The 18,380-nt window shown below is 47.7% G+C and overlaps 1 long non-coding RNA gene across 1 annotated transcript; it reads right to left on the bottom strand.

Moving 5' to 3' along the window:
* Nucleotides 1-269: 269 nt before the first annotated feature.
* On the bottom strand, nucleotides 270-14,218 carry LOC121133838. The gene is made up of 2 exons (XR_005870846.1): nucleotides 13,981-14,218; nucleotides 270-618 (listed from the first exon to the last, which is right to left on the bottom strand). It is a non-coding gene; the product is annotated as an uncharacterized LOC121133838 (long non-coding RNA).
* Between the last annotated feature and the right edge of the window lie 4,162 nt (nucleotides 14,219-18,380).

Below are 18,380 nucleotides of genomic sequence, written 5' to 3'. Positions count from 1 at the left end.
AGGTACCAATGTGTATATCCTTCTGTCTGCCACTCTACTTTGTGTGTGTGTGTGTGTGTGTGTGTGTGTGTGTGTGTGTGTGTGTGTTAGAAGGCAAACAGCAAACTAAGACTTAAATCTCTCCATGATGAAAAATAAGGTCAGAGTGTATCTCCTAAGTCCTTTTCAAGTCTTCCTGAGTAACCCTCAAGCTCCTCTCCTCCCTGTCTCCCCTTCCGTCCTCCCTTTCTCTTTCTTTCCTTCCCATGAGATACACAGGGCTACTAGTGTGAGGCACCTATCTTTTATTCTTTCCTCTTGGTAAGGTTTGTATATAAAATGTCCCCCTAAAGACTCCCGTTTTGGAAGCTTGGTCCTCGGATAGTAGATTCAGCCATTGCGAGGCAGAGAACATGGAGGCCACTAACTGAATCAATGTGTTCACCCAACAGTGAATTCACGATGAGTGGGCTGTTGGGAGGTAAGTTCGGTTGGAGGAGTGGATCACTGGAGGAGTTCGTCTTTGAAGGGTATGTCCCACCTTGGCTCCTCCTGGTTTCTCTTCCTTGCTGCTTCCTGGCCGCCATGGGATAGCCATCTGAACACTGCAGCCTCCTTTCCACCATGATGCTCTGCCCACTGCAACAAGGCCAAATAACCATGGGAGCCAAAAGTCAAAAGAAGCTGTTGTGAGTCTTTCTAGTCAGGATCTCCAGCCCCCAAATAATTAATTACACAGAGACTTATTATTGGTTATGAAAGCTTGGCCTTAGCTTAAGCTTGTCCTACTAGCTCTTATGAGTTAAATTAACCTGTTTTTATTAATATGCATTCTGCCACGTGGCTTTTTTTTACCTCTCATTTATTCTATATGTCCAACTTCATCCTTGTCTCACTGGTGACTCTAGCCTGCCTCAGAACCTTCTCCAGTTCCTCTATCTCCCCAAAATTCCCGCCTATTCTCTCCTGCCCAGCTATTGGCCATTCAGCTTTTTATTAAACCAATCAGAAGATACCTTGACAAAGACACATCTTCACAGTGTCCAAAAAGATTATCCCACAGCAAGAAGTCTCCTCTAAAGTTGTTCTCCTCAAAACGTTGATAAACACACTGCTGGATTGTATTGTCACTTTATAAAGGACAAAGGTCATGTTTGACTTCCCTATATTCCCTGGCATAGAGCCTGGCACTGGCCACTTAGTAAACAGTAAGTGCTCAGTGTTTGCTGACTGTATTGAGCTTCTACATTGAGCCCTGCCCTGTGCTCCTGAAGATGGGAGGATAGAAATATGGATGGGTGGATAGATTGATGGGAGAATGAATGGGTGGAAGGATGAGTGGGCCAATGGAAGGATGAGTGGATGGATGGATGGATGGATGGATGGATAGAAAGATGGATGGATAGATGGATTGGATAGACTGATGGAAGAATGGGTGGGTAGAAGGATGAATGGAAGAATGAGTAGATGATTGGATGGATAAATGAATGAATGGATAAATGGATGGAAAGATGGATGAATGGATAGATGGATGGGAGGTTGGATGGATTAATCGAAGGAAGGAAGGATGGATGACTGGAAGGGTAGAAAGATGGATAATAAGCCAAGAGGAGGCTGTGGCTTCCGGTGGACGACAGCAGACAGACAGACCAGGCAGCAGGTGGGAACCTGACCTTGGTTGTCATCCTGTTGTCAGAACTCAATAAGAAACCAGAGGACAAAGGGCCTGTGGACGTGGTTATTAGGGAACAGCCTCCTGGGATTCGGGTGGGGTAAAGAAGATGAAAATGGTCCAAAAAGGGCACAGCCCCTGTCCTCGGACAGGAGTTTGTGAGTTGCACATGGCAAAGCCGACACTTTAAAAGAAAAAATCCGAATGCACCCACAAAAACAGTGCAGGGAGTATCAGTGTCTGTGTGACTCTGGAATGCGAGTATTCCCACTGGGGCCAAAGCTGCAGCTTACTGTGGGGAGGGTGCGGAAGAGGGCCCGGGGGGGGGGGCTGTTTCTCCCCGTACCAGTCTTTCTCCCTTTGGGGACCTGGACTTCCTGGATTTCTGGGAAATGGCACAGAAAGGAGGAAAGGAGGCCATAGTGAGGCTGTTCACTCTGCTCTGGGTCTGAGCTGGGAGCTGGCTGGGATGACCTCAGTGATTTCTCCACTCCTCCTCTAACAATCTCTGGTCTAGCTTCTCTGTCAGTAGTGTTAGGATTAATGCCACTTGGGTTGGGACCACAGGTGGTGGGTCCCAGTCCCCGCTGGGACCACGAGGATCACGGTCCCAAGGCAGGTGATGGATGGTGGGTGGATGGGGAAACAGAGACCTGTAGAGTCCTCCTATTGAAAGTTTTATTGAGGGAGAGGTAAAGTTCTGGCTACCCCAGGGTAACAGCCAGAAAAGAGGGTGTAAATGGGCAGGGTCTTTCTTTTAAAAAGGTCCTTTTCAGCTGTGTGAGACTAGCACTCACAGAACCATGGGCTGACCAGGGTACTGCCTGAGTGCATTCTGTTAGGTGACGGGGCAGGCCAGCATAATGCCTGAGTCCTTACAAGCAGCTTAATCCCTAGATCACATGTGCACACATGTGCACACATGCATAGACACATGTCCACACATGAGCATCTAATTTTCCCCTCACTGATTCACAATAAGTTTAAGATTAGATATCCTTGTTTTTTGTTTTGTTTTTGGTTGGTTGGTTTTGGTTTTTTGGAAGTAGGGTTTCTCTGTGTAGCCCTGGCTGTCCTGGAACTCTCTCTGTAGACCATGCTGGCCTCGAACTCGGAGATTCACCTGCCTCTGCCCACCGAGTGCTGGCATCAAAGGCATGAGCCACCACTACCAGGCACAGAAAGACTAAAGAATTTCCCTGAGGTCACTCATGCTCTTAACTATTCTTACACATGCGCATATAGCATACTAATATATTCAGATTTACCTAATATACCAAATACCATACAAACAAGTATTTACCAGTCTGCATGCAAATGTTTGTTTAACGAATAAATGAAATACATGAATAAAAGCTGAGGAACTAGACATAAGAGTGCACAGGTGCTAGAGAGATAAAAATTGTCCAGAGTCTGCCTCCTGCTGGCTCCCTGGGATGGGATGCAGCACTCTGGGGGTGTGGAGAATGGGTGGCTGGGGGCTGTTCCTGTCAACTCAGTTCTGCTGAGGCATTTTCTGGGTAAGGCTTCACTCAGAGAGACGATTCTTTACTCATCAAAATGTATGAAAGCCAGAGACCGCAAACAGACTCTGATCCCACTTCCTGCTCAGAAAAACTGTGATCTGGCTGGCAGCCGGCTGTCCTCCTGTCATCAAGGGCACTATCTAAAGCAACTAGTCACTGTCACCCTTCCAGCTACCTCAAACCACCCTCATCAACAGTCACACAGTTCCCAAAGTAACTTCAACTCAAAATACACCAGAAGGATCCCTGGCCCAGTACCATTTCCCAAGCCCAGAACACTTGAGTACGTGGAAGAGCAGGTACCTGGTGTCTGAGGGCACTCAGATGTGGAGAGGACAAGGGAAGACAAAGCTCTCCTGGGCCCTGCCAAGCCATTGCCAATGTTTATCCTGTGTTTGCCAAGTTCCAGGACAACACTAAACACCTCAAAGGTGTTAGCTCATTTTCTCTTGGCAGGAGCCCTGGGAGGCTAGTCTACTCTCCAGGTGAGGACATCGAGGTGTGGAAGGAGTGGCTGCTGACTCACCCAGGGCTGTGGGTGAAGTTTGCGATGGGGTCGGGGCTACAGCTTCCATCTGGCCCTCATCCCACAGGCGGGCATGGGGCCCTGGACAAGCCACCGGGAGGTAACCATCTGCAGTCGTTTGCCCAACTCTGAGAAGTCTGGTGTGCCTTGAGTGTGGAGGGTCAGAAGGTTAGCTTTCCCTAAGTTCTCATGGAAGCTGTGCAGGCCTCCAAGGCACTCAGGGAATCTAGTACGTGTGTTCCATTCCTGGTACAGGGGCTACGCTATACTGACGGCCAAAAGGCTCAGGAGCCAGTTAGAGCAGCTTGTACTTAAAGTCGCTGTACCCAACAGGCAGTTCAAGGTTAGCCTGAGCTACGCAGCAATATTCTATCAATACACAACCAACAAGCCAAAAGTCAGGGGTCTGGAGAGATGGCTCAGTGGTTAAGACCACTGGCTGCTCTTCCAGAGGACACAGGTTCAACTCCCAGCACTCCCATGGCAGCCCACAGCTTTCTGTAACTCCAGTTAGTTCCAGGGACCCAACACCAATGGACATAAAATAAAAATAAATAATTTTAAAAAACCATACCAATGGTTCTGCAAGGGAGGCGACCGTATGAAGGACACATAACTAGAAGCAGGCAGAGTTGAGATGGGAGCCTTATCAGTCTGACCCCAAGCCTGGGAGTGACCCATAAACCACATACACATCTAGGGCCCTGGGGTGCATGTCTGGGTCCCATTCCAAGCATCCTGCACAGTGGGTAAAGAGTCTACCTGCAGACTCCCTTTTCCTGATTATAAAGATAGGTGCCCTGGGGTGACGGGAGAGGGGTGAGGCAGGAAGATACAGTCACAATATTGGTCCTGAAGCTGGTACCTGGAGACCACTTGCTCAAGTTTCAGCCACCCTGCCCTTACATCTGATGATGCACATTGCATCTAGTCACAAGGCCCAGAACTTTGCAAGACAGCCATTGGTGCAGTAGACTGGTCCACCAGCTAGCCCCTAGGATGCATGCACCTGTCTGCCCCTCCAATACTACAGATATTCACTTCCCTGGCTGGCTTTTTTTACATGGCATCACTTTACCTGCAGAGTCACCTCCCCAGCCCCCATCGAGCATAGTCTTTAACCTGCCAATATTGCTGTCTCTGCAGTTGAGATCAGCTGCTGCCTGCCAAGAATGTTGATGGGAATCAATGGCATCCGAGGGTGACTTTGAGAGAGAACAGGAGGGGGCCTGAAACGGTTTGCTCAGTGACAGTGACATCAGGGAAAGGTCAATACTCTGCAGACGAATCGCTTGCTTTGAGAATTCTGCCTGTGTGTGTAATAGAAACTTGCTTGACATCTCATGGATACTCCCTGGTTTTCTGAATTTTGCTAGAGAGTCTGAATTCTTTGTCCTGAGTGTCATGACCCACTTTAGTTGTAACTGACCAAGAGATGGTTTCTCTCCTGCATACACAGTGTTAGAACCAGAGCAGAACTCAGTCCTGGCAAGATTGCAGATCAGACTTTAACCCTCTGCTCTGCCACTAACCCACTAGGGACCCTCTGATTCCCTATTTATCTGATCTTTGCAGCTCTCTAATAAGTCCAAGCTGGCACTGAAGTCACTAAGCATTCCAGGCTGGTCCTAAATTCATAGTGATCCTGACCTCAGTATCCCAAGGGCTGGGACTATAGGCATGAGCAGCCATGAGCAGGCAAATGGAAAGTTGTAAAGAGGGGGCTTAAAAGTAGGTCCTTGGCCGGGCGTTGGTGGCGCACGCCTTTAATCCCAGCACTCGGGAGGCAGAGGCAGGTGGATCTCTGTGAGTTCGAGGCCAGCCTGGTCTACAAAGTGAGTTCCAGGACAGCCCCCAAAGCCACAGAGAAACCCTTGAAAAAAAAAAAAAAAGGTAGGTCTTTGGTGGTGACAACAGCTTTTTTAGTGAGACAGCACAGCTCAGAGAGGGAGTGGTCAGGGAAGGGGCTGAGGACAGGAGGACACTCCCACCCCCACCCTGTAAGAAAGAAGAGCAGATGTGGACAAGGCCCTGGAGTCTCCCACGTGGGGAGGAAAGCCATGAAAAGGGCTTAAACCTAGGTCTACCTCCTCCTAATTGCTCTTTAATGCCTGTCACAAGCTCCTAGCTCTGCAGGTGACGCTGCCTGTATCTCAAGCGCCACTGGGTATCACCCTGTGAGTTTCTCAGCTGCCTGCCATGTCCCACAGATCAGCCTGCAGAAGCCCACCTCACTCACCACTGCAAAGCCAGCAGCGGCGGGGCATGTCCACATTCCTGCTTTTTAATTTTTTGGTGGCAAAAGAATCAGGAACTCGAGGTCATCCTTAGCTACACAGTGAATTCCAGACCTGCCTAAACTACATGAGGCCATATCTAAAAATAGCAACAACAGAACACAAACGAACAAACACTAACAAACAGGCAAGCACAGTGCTGCACGCTTCTGAGCTCGGCACAGAGAACTCACTGAGATCCGCCTGCCTCTGCCTCCCGGGTGCTGGGATGAAAGTTGTGCGCCACCTCTGCCAGGCCCAAAATGTTTAACTACCCAAGTATTAGGATCTCAACAGAAACAGAGCCGGATCATCACCCCCACTCTATCCTCTCTTCCCACTGGATCGGGATGGGGAGTATCCAGGGTTCCAGGGAAGGATCTGGAACAACAGGGGAACATTCATGAGGTTCGAATGTTACTCCTCAATTATTTCCTTGTGGGTGCAGGCTTGTTTTCACAGAGCTATTAGAGGGGTGGAATGGATGCTTGGGAAAGAACCTTCTATACAGAGTGAGTTCCAGGACAGCCAGGGCTGTTACACAGAGAAATCCTGTCTGGAAAAACTAAAAACAAAACAAAATAACAACAACCCCCCTCCCAAAAAAAGCAAAAAACCAAAAAGAACCTTCTAGCAACAGGGCAGTAAAGACTCACCTGGATGAGGAGGATTCAAGTCTGACGAAACACTCAGGGTGGAGCCTCTGCCATTCAGGAGTATCCTTTCTTGCTAACAAGGACAAGTGTCCTCAGAATTCCTGCCACCATGCCATGGGCCTCCCATCAGAGAACCCTGAAGCGTGTAATTGCTCTCCTGCTTGACTTTGCCCACATACACAGTCTGCTTCTAGAGTTTTGCATGAATGCAGAAGACATCGTGAGAGGAGGCTCTGATGACGCGTCCATTCCCTCCCTGTAGTGCACCATCCTCCTCTCCGTCATTGAACACAGGAGGGCCTATCTGTAGACGGTGGCTAATGAAGGCTCGTTTCTTCAGATCAAGGAGTCAGTCACAGAAGGGACCAAGTCAAGGCAGTTTCTGGGGTTAATGATCTGGGGGGGGGACTAACTTTATCTTTGTTACAGATTCCTGATGTTAGCGGTCATTGGGTACCTACTCAACACTATATCAGGTGCCGGGGAAGGAGCAAGCACAGTTATTACTCTTAAGCTGCGGGACCACCATGCCACCTGATGGACAGTTTGCCTTGTAATAACAGTGGAAGTTGTCAGGACCTGAGAAGCAGCTGGTAATATAGGAGGCAACTGACATGGAGCCTCAAGCTTCATGGCCAGAGTCCATTCGTGGAACATGATACTTAATGCCAACGGGAAATTTTAAAAGCACTTTGAAGCATTTCCCTTCAACAAGTATCTGAGTCTCTAATCAGCCCATTAGACGTGTGGCCAGCCCTATAGATTTGCCCACAAAGCAAACAAACAACTGTAAGGAAGAGGCTCCCTACCCATCCTACTAGGCTCTTTGAGTTACAAATTAAATTGATATGAGATAGATTAACAGGAGAAAAGCCATGCTTAATTATGTGCATAAGCATAGGAGTGTCACCAAATGTGTTAGCCCTGAGGAAGGGCCAGGTGGTTAAAGTTTATAGTGTTTCATGAGCTACAGAAAGGAAAGGAGTTGGGGGGGGAGGGGTCTCTGGAAGGCCGTGCTGCAGTTCTGGAAAGAGAGTGGTGTGGTTAGAGAAAGGAGAGGGGCCTGTGCTCCTGGGAAAAGGCCTCATTCTGTCTCCACTGCCTGCTCACAAAACCCGGGCAGCAGGATTTGGCATTGTGATAGTAGAAGAGGAAATGGCCCAGCTGCTGAGGAAGGCCAGGCAGGGTAACATGTGACCAGAGCGAGTGTGAGGAGAAGAGACGAAGCTGGCATAGGACTGTGGCAAAGTATGCTGGGATGGGGGAGCCCCACCAGGGGTGTGGCACATGCGCTTTAAAACACCCAGGAATGGAGTCCTATCTCCCTGTGTCGTGGCTGAGCAAGCCCTTCACGTTCAACCCACTTACAATGGGAAATACGTGCTTTAAATTGTGGGCCAGTGAGATGGCCCAGCGGGTAACGGCGCTTGCCACCAAGCCTGATGACCTGAGGTTGATCCATGGGACCCACATGGTTGGGAGTGAGAGCCAACTCTGGCAAGGTTGTCCTCTGACCTGCACACAGGTGCTTTGTGGTACAAACGGACACACATACATACACAGGCACACACACAAAATAAATAAGTGTACAAACTTTAAAAAGTGACACCTGTCAGGACTGGAGAGATGGCTCAGTGGTTAAGAGCACTTGCTGCTCTTCCAGAGAGCCCGAGTTCAGTCCCCAGCACCCATGGCAGGCAGCTCACAGCTGTCTGTAACTATGGTGTTTTATCATAGCAATAGAAAATTGGCCAACACATGGGGCACGGCCGGAAAAGGGGCCGCCCTCTGGCCCGTCACGTCGAATGCACGTTCGTGTGGAACCTGGCGCTAAACCATTCGTAGACGACCTACTTCGGGGTCGGGGTTTCGTAGGTGGCAGAGCAGCTGCCTCGCTGCGATCTATTGAAAGTCAGCCCTCGACACGAGGGTTTGTAAGAATAAACAAAATAAAATAAGAAATGAAAATTGGCCAACACATGGTGATTCCTCACCTCTACTCCTTCCTCACCTACCCTTCCTTGTCTGTGGAAGGTTCTCCTCCTCTTCTCCAATGGCTAAGAACAGATTCATGTCAAGGCCAATTTACCAAGTCACCTCCTGTCTAAGTTATTTTCTATTGCTGTGGTGAAACACCAAGACCAAGACAACTTATAGAAGAAATAGTTCATTTGTGCTTAGGGTCTAGAGCAGCGGTTCTCAACCTTCCTAACCCTGCGACCCTTTAATACAGTTCCTCACGCTGTGGCTCCATGAAATTATTTTTGTTGCTACTTCATGACTGGAGTTCTGCTACTGTTATGAATCTTAATGTCAATATCTGTGTTTTCCAATGGTCTTAGGTGGCCCCTGTAAAAGTGGTTGTGAACCGCAGGTTGAGAACCCCCGTTCTGGTTAGCATCCATGAAGGTAGAGGGAAGGCATGGTGGCAGGAAGCAGGAAGCTGAGGTCTTACATCGTGAATTGCAAGCACAAAGCAGAAAAAAAAAAAAAACTGGAAATGGCCTGAGTCTTTAAATTCTCAAAGCCTATCCTAAATGACGTACTTCCTCCAGCAAGGCCTCATCTCCTAAGCAAAGCCAAACAGTCCTACCAACTGAGGACCATATTCACACACCCAAGATTCTGGGGGACATTTGTCATCTCTGTGAACCTTTGCACCTGGGTATGACCTTCCGCTCTGAGACACAGGCATGTCTTTGTCCCCTCTGTCCCTTTAGGGCCCAGCAGACAGTAACAAAATTTTGTTAACTCTTTAGTGAATAGCATTTGTGTTCTTATCCTAGGGGAGCTTGACAAGATTCACAAAATGATGTAATTTATTTCTAAATAGCATGATGTAACCCAGTGGTAGCCTAGCCTCTTCACAAGAGGGAGCTCTTTGTGGGTCTTGGAAGATGTTGAGTGGAGCTGGGAAGAGGATCCTAGGTAGAAGCCTCATTAATGGTCATGTCTCCCCTGCTTTTCCTTTCTTTCTTTTTTAAAGATTTATTTATTCTATTTTATGAGCATGGGTGTTTTGCCTGCATGTATGTCTGTCTGAGGGTGCCAGATTCCAGACTCCCTGGAACTGGAGTTACAGACAGTTGTGAGCTGCCATGTGGGGGCTTGGAAATGAACCCAGGTCCTCTGGAAGAGCAGGCAGCCCTCTTAACCGCTGAGCTGTCTCCCTAGCCCTTCCCCTGCTTTTTCTAGAGAAAAAGGTGAGAGCCAAGTTGAGCCCCTTCCAGGCTCCCCAAAGCTGTCGCCTTTTTCAGCCATTCAGGACAAAAGCCCAAATATAAATGTAGAATCTGTGTGCTATTTGGATGTCGCCCAGCCTCTGAAGCCCATCTGTACTGGAGCACTCCCTGCATCTCAGTGCATGGCGGGACCCACAGATACTTCTTTCCCAGATGACCTGGCATCTAGGTGTGGCCTGGGACTCAGGCATGATCATATCCCGAACCAGGGTTTAGCATCTGGAGTGAGGCACTTAAAGAGCAGGGACCAAGGAGAAAACCTTTAGTGGCGGGATCACTACACTAGTGCCACAGATTTTAATAAGAGTGTTGTCACGGCAGAGAAGGGGAGCCCAGCTCTGGCATCTCACACCCACAGAGTCAGGGGAGTATGTTCTGGTACCAGCTGGAAGAAGCCATAAGGTTCATTTGGGCAAGGACTGCAAGGTCATACCGGTCATAGCTTAGCCAAACACCTTATTCCGTTGACTTGGTCTGTCACTCTCCCTTGCCATCAGTAAGAATTAACAGTGTTACACTTACGCCAAGGGAAGTAGGGTTTTATTACTTACATTAGAAGAGGTATGTTTCTTCTTTCCAGTGCTGGGAATCACACCCAGAGTCCTGCACACTCTAGGCAAGTGCTTTACCTCTGAGATACCCATCCTTAGGGATTCAGTGACTAATGTAGATTAAGCTGGGTCTCCGTTCAGAAAGGGTGACGGCAACATCTCGGGGTTTCTATTGTTGTGATGGCCAAAACAACTAGGGGAGGAAAGGGTTTATTGGGCTTATATTCTCACACCATAGACTATCACTGAAGAAAGTCCGGACAGGAACTAAACAGGGCTGGAACTTGGAGGCAGGAGCTCATGCAGAGGCCATGGAGGGTGCTACTTACTGGCTTGTTCCTCATGGCTTGCTCAGCCTGCTTTCTTATAGGACCCAGGACCAGCAGCCCAGGGATGGCACCACCCACCATGGGCTGGGTCCTCACGAATAAATCAATAATTAAGAAAATGCCCTATAAGCATGCATACAGCCTGATATTTTTGTTTGTTTGTTTGTTTGGTTGGTTGGTTTGGTTTGGTTTTTGGTTTTTCGAGGCAGGGTTTCTCTGTGGCTTTGGAGGCTGTCCTGGAACTAGCTCTTGTAGACCAGGCTGGCCTCGAACTCACAGAGATCCGCCTGCCTCTGCCTCCCGAGTGCTGGGATTAAAGGCGTGTGCCACCACCGCCCGGCCCTATTTTTATAATTAATTTAACCTTTTTTATTTTATGTGCTTTGGTATGAGAAGGTAGTAGATCCTTTGGAGTTACAGACAGCTGCAAGTTGTCATGTGGGTGCTGGGAATTGAACCTGGGTCTTCTGGAAGAGCAGCCAGTGCTCTTAACTGCTCAGCCATCGCTCCATCTCCTGGAGGCCTTTTCTTAATTGAGATTCCCTTCTCCCAAATGACTTTAGCTTGTATCAAATTGACATAAAACTAGCCAGGACAAAACATGTATTTTCTGACTACTTATTAGGAAAAAAAATCCAGCTAAAGAACTTAAAAGTCTTTATTTACTTACTTATTTTCATGGATAAGTAAATAAAGGAGGACCCCTGTATAATGAATGACCTTGTCAAGGAATGGCCAGACCTCTCAGATTGCTGTCAGGTCTCTGACTCTACCTCGTCACTTCCACCTCTAATTGGCTTCCATTTGAAGCAAAACTTCAAAATGAGCCTCCAGTCCTCAGCTCTTGACTTGTACGAGCAGCAGCTATAACTTCCTGTGTTCAAAACTCAAGCCTGCCTGCTTTGCCCTTGTAAGCTAAGTTCTTGTTACACCGACTTCTGCCTCTCTTCTTCCCTCCTTCTCTCCCTCCCTCCCTCTATGTGTATATGTGTGTGTGTGTGTGTGTGTATGTATGTATGTGTGTGCATATGAGTGTATGTGTGGTGTTCGTGTATGTGTGTATGTGTTTGTGTGATATGTGTATGTGTGTGTGTATGTGTTTGTATGTGGTATGTGTATGTGTGTATATGTGTGTATGTGTAATGTGTGTATATGTGTTTATGTGCGGTGTGTGTGTGTAATGTGTGTGTGCATGTATTTATGTGCGGTGTGTGTGTGTGTGTTGAAATTGCTCTCACTCAGGTTCATGTTTTAAATCCATTGGCTCAAGAAGGGACAAGTCGCTTCCTTTCTCCCTTTGCTTCAGGAAGTTTGCGCAACAACTGCCGAGCCGCTCTGCCGGCTGCCGCCAGATCCCATCAGAACACATTCCAGCAGCTCACCCGCTGTAGAGCCCTTCTGAGGGAAGCTCTTGTCATCAGTCTGGTGGCTGATGAGGAGCGGGAGAGTGGCTGACAATCATTTACTCATTAATATCGATTGCATCAACGCTGACCCCAGGCAGCTCATGGTGTTCTAACCAAGCAGGGTGGGGACAGTCTCCTTTCTTCCAGGGGCAGCTTTTGACCCGTCAAGCTTCAGAGTATCATGTTTTGGTGTATAAGACCCTCAGTTCTCTTGTCTGGACTAACCCTGACTTAAAGAAACCCAGGAAAGAAATTGTTCAGCTATATTAGGGATCTTATTTACAATCCAAAAAGCCTCATCCTGGCTGGGTGGTGGTGGCACATGCCTTTAATCCCAGTACTTGGAAGGTAGAGGCTTATCTCTGTGAATTTGAGGCCAGCTTGGTCTACAGAGCCAGTTCAAGGGAAGGCTCCAAAGGTACACAGAGAAACCCTGTCTCCAAAAAAACAAAACAAAACAAAAAAGCCTTATTTCCTCTGCAAGGGGGCCTCTTCTTGGGGACTTTCTTGTTGCCAGACCTCTGGGGCAGGTTATAACTGGGATGAGGAGGGTGGGAAAGGCCGCCTGGATCTTCCACCAGGCACCCACCCCACCCCACCCCCACTCACTCAGAGTCACGGGTGTCTCCAGCTGTGACTGGACCTGGGCCCAATCCCAGGATCCCAAGGCACCCTGAGCAGCGGCTCACCCTGTCCTCTGGGCTCCTCCGTCCTGCCTTTGTAAATTCATCCTTTTCACCCTCTGGATGCATCCAGCGCTCAGCTAGGCATTAAGGCTGTGTAGGCAAATCACAGACAGACCCCTGGCCTTGACATACCTTCAACCTGTGGATGAGCAGATCAAACTGACCCCAAGTGACTTCTTGCTCAGGAAGCACAGGACAGGCTGAGCTCTGATAGCTGGGATGGGCAAGGAACTGAAAGACACTCAGAAGATGAGCAGGTAGCCAGGTGAAAATGTCAGGGGACAAAGGGACAGCAGGTCCAAAGCCCAGAAGAGGAGGAGGGAAAGCCAAGAGCTAAGATAGGAAAGGAACCCAGGTAAGGACATTGACAATATTGTTTCAGTCCTGGGAGACAAGGAACCACCACTGTCACCATCCTCACTTTACAAAGAGGGAAACTGAGGCACCCAGTGACCAGGTACCCTGCTGAAGATGCCATAACTAATGATGGAGTCCTACTTGGAACCCAGGCCATCTGGCTTCTGGGTCCACCCAACATGCCGAGCTGCAACTGAGTCATGGTGACAGAATTCAGTTGCAAAGGCATAGGAAGGCCTCACATGGTAACAAGATGGGCCTGCTGAGGGAACATGTGGTGAGGGCATAGCCAGTCTCTCCAGCACAATGTGTGCCTGCTAGAGTCTCCATGAGTTTGGTGACTAAGACATTGCGGCTTAACAACAAAGACAGAAGAAATCCCACCCTCCTCTGGCTAGGACGGGGTCTCCTGAGTGATCTGCATCCCCACATTTTATCCGAGCCACTGTGGTGGTTAATATCGACTGGCCAGAAGGTCTGGGCTCTGGGAGTTTCTAGATTGTGCTTGAGGTGAGAAAAGTCATACTAATAGAAGGTAGCACTATTGCGTGGGCTGAGGGCCTGGGCTTAACGAAAAGCACAGAGGAGCACCACTGCTCATCCCTCTCCGCGCTTCCTGATTTTGGATTCGTGTGAGCTGCTACCCTCCCCCCCAATCATGTCCTCGTCCGTGATTTTCCTGTCACGATCACCTGTATCCCTGAGCTGATGGTTTCTGTGGCCTATTTTTGTGAGGTATTTTGCCATAGCAAAGAAAGTAACTCATACAGTCACCTTCTTGGGCTTGGTCTCTTGGAAATCCAGGACGAGAGGCCTCCCCAGGGGTCGCTCTACTAGGGCAGGAAGGGTAGAGATGTGGGCTCTTGTGTCTACGGCTCTCATGGCTTCCGATAGTGGTCCCTTTCACTCCGCAGCCTCCTGGTGCCTGAGATCTCTTCAATCGCTCCAGCCCACACTCGCCTCTCCCTTCTCTCAGCTCCCATGGCACTCATTGTGAGGCGGACACAATTGACTCCTGTGTGCATTGTTCTCTGTTTTGAGTTCACTCATCCGTGCAGCTCTCCCGAATTGTCTGGGGATGAGTCACAATTTGGGTGACTGTTAAGGGTTTATTGCTTTATGTACAAAAACTTTAAAACCCCAGTACCCTGAACATTTAAAAGCCCATCTCCATCTGCCCGTTCATGCATGCCCCCTGAACATTTCTTCATTCATCATCAGCTAGAAAGCTGAGGAACCAAGGATGCTTTACTTCTAACCAGGTTAAAAGATGCCAAATCTGCCAAGAAAAAAAAAAAAAAAAAGAGGGATATCGTGAAGCTTGAAGTTGAATACAACAAATGTCTTTATACCTTGGGTAGTTTCAAATAAGGACAATGTAGGGAAATTAGGGCAGTCTCTGACCAACTCCCTCCTCAGCTTTGGCAGAACTGGTATAAACTCTAAAAATTAAAAAGTATACAGTACAGCTGGTAGTTTCTCTCTCTCTATACACACACACACACACACACACACACACACACACACATACATATCAGTGATAGAGTGCTTGTCTAGCTTGCACAAAGCCCTGAGACTGGTTAATATATAAACTAGGCTTGTGGAGGCACTCAGAGAGAGGGGAGGAAGAGGATCCCAAGTTCAAGGCCATCTTTGGTTGCATAGCAAGTTTAAAGCCAGCAGGCTATGGGAGACATGGGTCTTTAAAAAATATGTATGCATGTGATATGATTGTATGTGTGTGTATATATGTATGTATATCTATAGAGATGAATCTGAAGTTAAGATCATGGCTACTCTTCTAGAGGACTCAGGTTGAATTCCTAGCACCCACACAGTACTCCCAACCATCTGTAACTTCAGCTCCAGGAGATCCAGTGCCCTCTTCTGACATCCGAAGGTACCATACATATATTGTACACACACATATGTCTAGGAAAAACGCTCTTACCCATAAAATAAATAATAATTTAAAATTTAAATGTACATGTATGCCGCGCCCGCTGCACCGCCTGTATCCGAGAATGTGCAGAGGGTGTCCGGATTGATGACACAGAGACCAGTCGGGGGTACAAAGGAAACTTTAAGCAGGTCCCAGAAGGCTCAAGAAAGCTTCCCAAGTTTAATCCCAGCACTCGGGAGGCAGAGGCAGGCGGATCTCTGTGAGTTCGAGGCCAGGCTGGGCCAACAGCCTCCAAAACAATACAGAGAAACCCTGTCTCGTAAAACCAAAAAAAAAAAAAAAGAAAGAAAGAAAGAAAGAAAGAAAGAAAGAAAGAAAGAAAGAAAGAAAGAAAAGAAAGCTTCCCAAGAAAGGCTTCCCTCAAGAAAAGCTTCCGCTGGTTATATGGCCTGACACCAGAGGCAGGGGTGGGGGGTCAGGAAGAGGCGGTTAGTCTTTGGAAAAGGTTGAGGTCAGGGCATTCTCTTGGGTGAGCCCTTATCAGGAACTTATTGCTCCAGGTAAACATTTCTTATGGACATCGGACTGTTTTCAATAAACATCTTTTTAGTAAACATTGTCTTACAGCTGCCTGCTTGCAGGCTGATGGAGAATTGGGCCTCTGGCCAAGGTCTTTTGTTCCCACACATGTACATACATATATTATGTGTAGAGCATGCCTGATTGAGAACATGACCACCATTTTTTGTATATGTGATTATTAAGGTTCACAGCTGTGCAAGTAGGTCCTGAGATACGTGGATCATGTGCTCACTATCTGTAAGTTTGTTGTCTCCATTTTTTTGTTGTTACTGTCCCTATTTTACCAAATGATTGCTTTGATAGAAGTGTCTGGATCTTGGGGCAGTCTTGAAACAAACCTGAGTTCCATTCAGAGCCACCTCCTGGCACAAGGGAGTTGACGCTTATGTCTTGTGACTAGCCACTTCTGCAAGGTTGTGGGCTAGGAAACCATGTGAGAGTGTGGTGAAAGTCCTTCCCCAGAGGACATGCAAACAATGTATTCATCTTCTCCTAAGGTTCTAATGACAAATTGAGCTATGGTTTCTCCAAAGTGTGGAAAATCAAAGAGGTTTTTGAGTTTACTTACAGAGGGCAGGTGAGAGGTTACCTACAGGAGTGCGGGCGATGTCCCCCAAAAGGCTGTACTGGAGAGTCTTTTCCCAGCAGGGATGGTTTTCCCAGGGCTGCATAGGTCCAGCCGCACAAACCTAGTCTTCCCTACCCTATATACTCTAGCCTGTCCCAGAGGAACATGCAATTAGGGCAGACTTGCCTACCACAGGTATAGGATGACGGATACTCAGATGAGGGTCCTGTGATCCTCTCTGACCCTCCTTCTGTTAGGGGATGTCAACTGTCAACTAGCCTAGCTGGGATGATCTTTTGTAAGTGGACACGACTGAACTTTCAAGGATGGTGGTTGTTTGGGCTCAGTGGATATTCCTGTACAGCAGGGCCTCACAGAACTGTCGAAGAAACAGGTGCCTCCCCTGCCCTTTACTGAGCTCCAAAGAAGCGGGTGCCTCCCCTGCCCTTCACTGAGCTCCAAGTTAAGTCTCCTACCCCTTACTCTCGTCTAAGCTCCTTGTAGGCAGCTTCAAAAATTCCAGATGTGAAACAGCATCTGGCACATGGTAGACCTCTAAGAATTTTTTTGAGGACTGGAGAGATGGCTCAGCAGTTAAGAGCACCAGCTGCTCTTACAGAGGACCCAGGTTCAATTCCCAGCACCCACATGGCAATTCACAATTGTCTGTAATTCCAGTTCCAGGTGATCTGGCATCCTTACACAGATATACATGCTGCAGGCAAAACACCAATGCACATGAAATAAAATTTTTACAAAAGAATTTTTTGAATGAATCAATGAGAAATTGAGTTAGAATTTTGACAGTATACCAGGGTGCATGTTAATGTTTCATCTTTGTGTTGTTCCCTGAGGGATCCAAGATCTTCTGTGTTGGCTTCAAGGATCTTGGTAAGCTCAGAGTGAGCACAATCCTCTTTTCATATAGTTTCCTCTGCTCTCTGTGCTTCTAAGTGCAGTGTCCCTGTGCCTTCGTACATGATTGGTCACACAGTGAGCACGATACTAACCATCAATATGACTGGCCATGCTTCCCCTTGATGGCCTGAACACACTCTCAAAACTAATCCTTCACTGAATGCCTTTTGTGTGCAAGAAAAGTCACCATGGATGAGGGAGCAAGGTCTAATTTTGCCTACTCGAAGAGCACGGTATGAAGCTGGGAACTGGGGAGAGATATACAGAAAGCATTAAAGAGAATAAGCAAGGGACCAGCGGGTGTCCCGCTTGTTCTAGATACATTGGGAGTGAAACAGAACCCCCATATGAAAATAAAAACAGCTGCCAACTCACCAGTAGATATATGCTTATCTGCCCACCAGCCTCAAATAACTAAGCATTGTGTTCAAGACAGTGGTGACTTATCCCCCACTGCAAGCATGAATAGTCCGGGCTGTTGTCGTCAGACAGACCTGTTTCTGAATCCTAACTCTAAGACTTGCCAGTTGGGTAGGTGATTTAGAGGGTCTGAGCCTTCTCCCTCAGAACCAATCAGAATCAACCAGACTGTGTGGTGTTCAGAGGGCACTGGAAAGAAGAGATAGGAAAAAAACATCCTGGGTTTTGGGAAGCATGTGTTCTGGGAGTGGTGAGATGGGCACTTCGTGGGTATACATTTAAAGTTATGGAAAGATGTCCATATCTTATGCTGAGTGGAAAAAAGTTATTGGATGTGTCACTTAGGGCTTCCAGATGAAATTATATAGACTATATGTATTAGTTCTTTCTCTCAGGCTGTGGCAAAACTACTTGACCAAAGGAACTTAGGAAGGGTTTCTTTCAGCTCTTTGTTTGAGGTGATGGTGACAAACGCTTTAGGGAGCTGGCCATGTTACATCTGTAGTCAGGACCAGGACCTTAGCCTATGAAATGGTGCCACCCACATTTAGGATAGGTCATTCTACCTCAGTTAACCTAATCTAGATACTAACACCTTACAGACATGACAAGATGCTTGTCTCTTCCACGGTTCTAGATCTTGTCAAGTTGACAAATCAGTATTAACTATCACACTATAAAAATAGGGGAGATGGATGGATGATGTCACTGATTTATTGTGCAAGGTGGACCAACAAGCTGGGCTAAAGAGGGCTGATGTTCCATTTCTAGTCCAAAGGTCTC

Source organism: Mesocricetus auratus, unplaced genomic scaffold (genome assembly GCF_017639785.1).
Source record: "Mesocricetus auratus isolate SY011 unplaced genomic scaffold, BCM_Maur_2.0 Super-Scaffold_100024, whole genome shotgun sequence".
Classification (NCBI taxonomy): Eukaryota; Metazoa; Chordata; class Mammalia; order Rodentia; family Cricetidae; genus Mesocricetus; species Mesocricetus auratus.
This window is presented reverse-complemented; position numbering and strand designations above follow the sequence as displayed.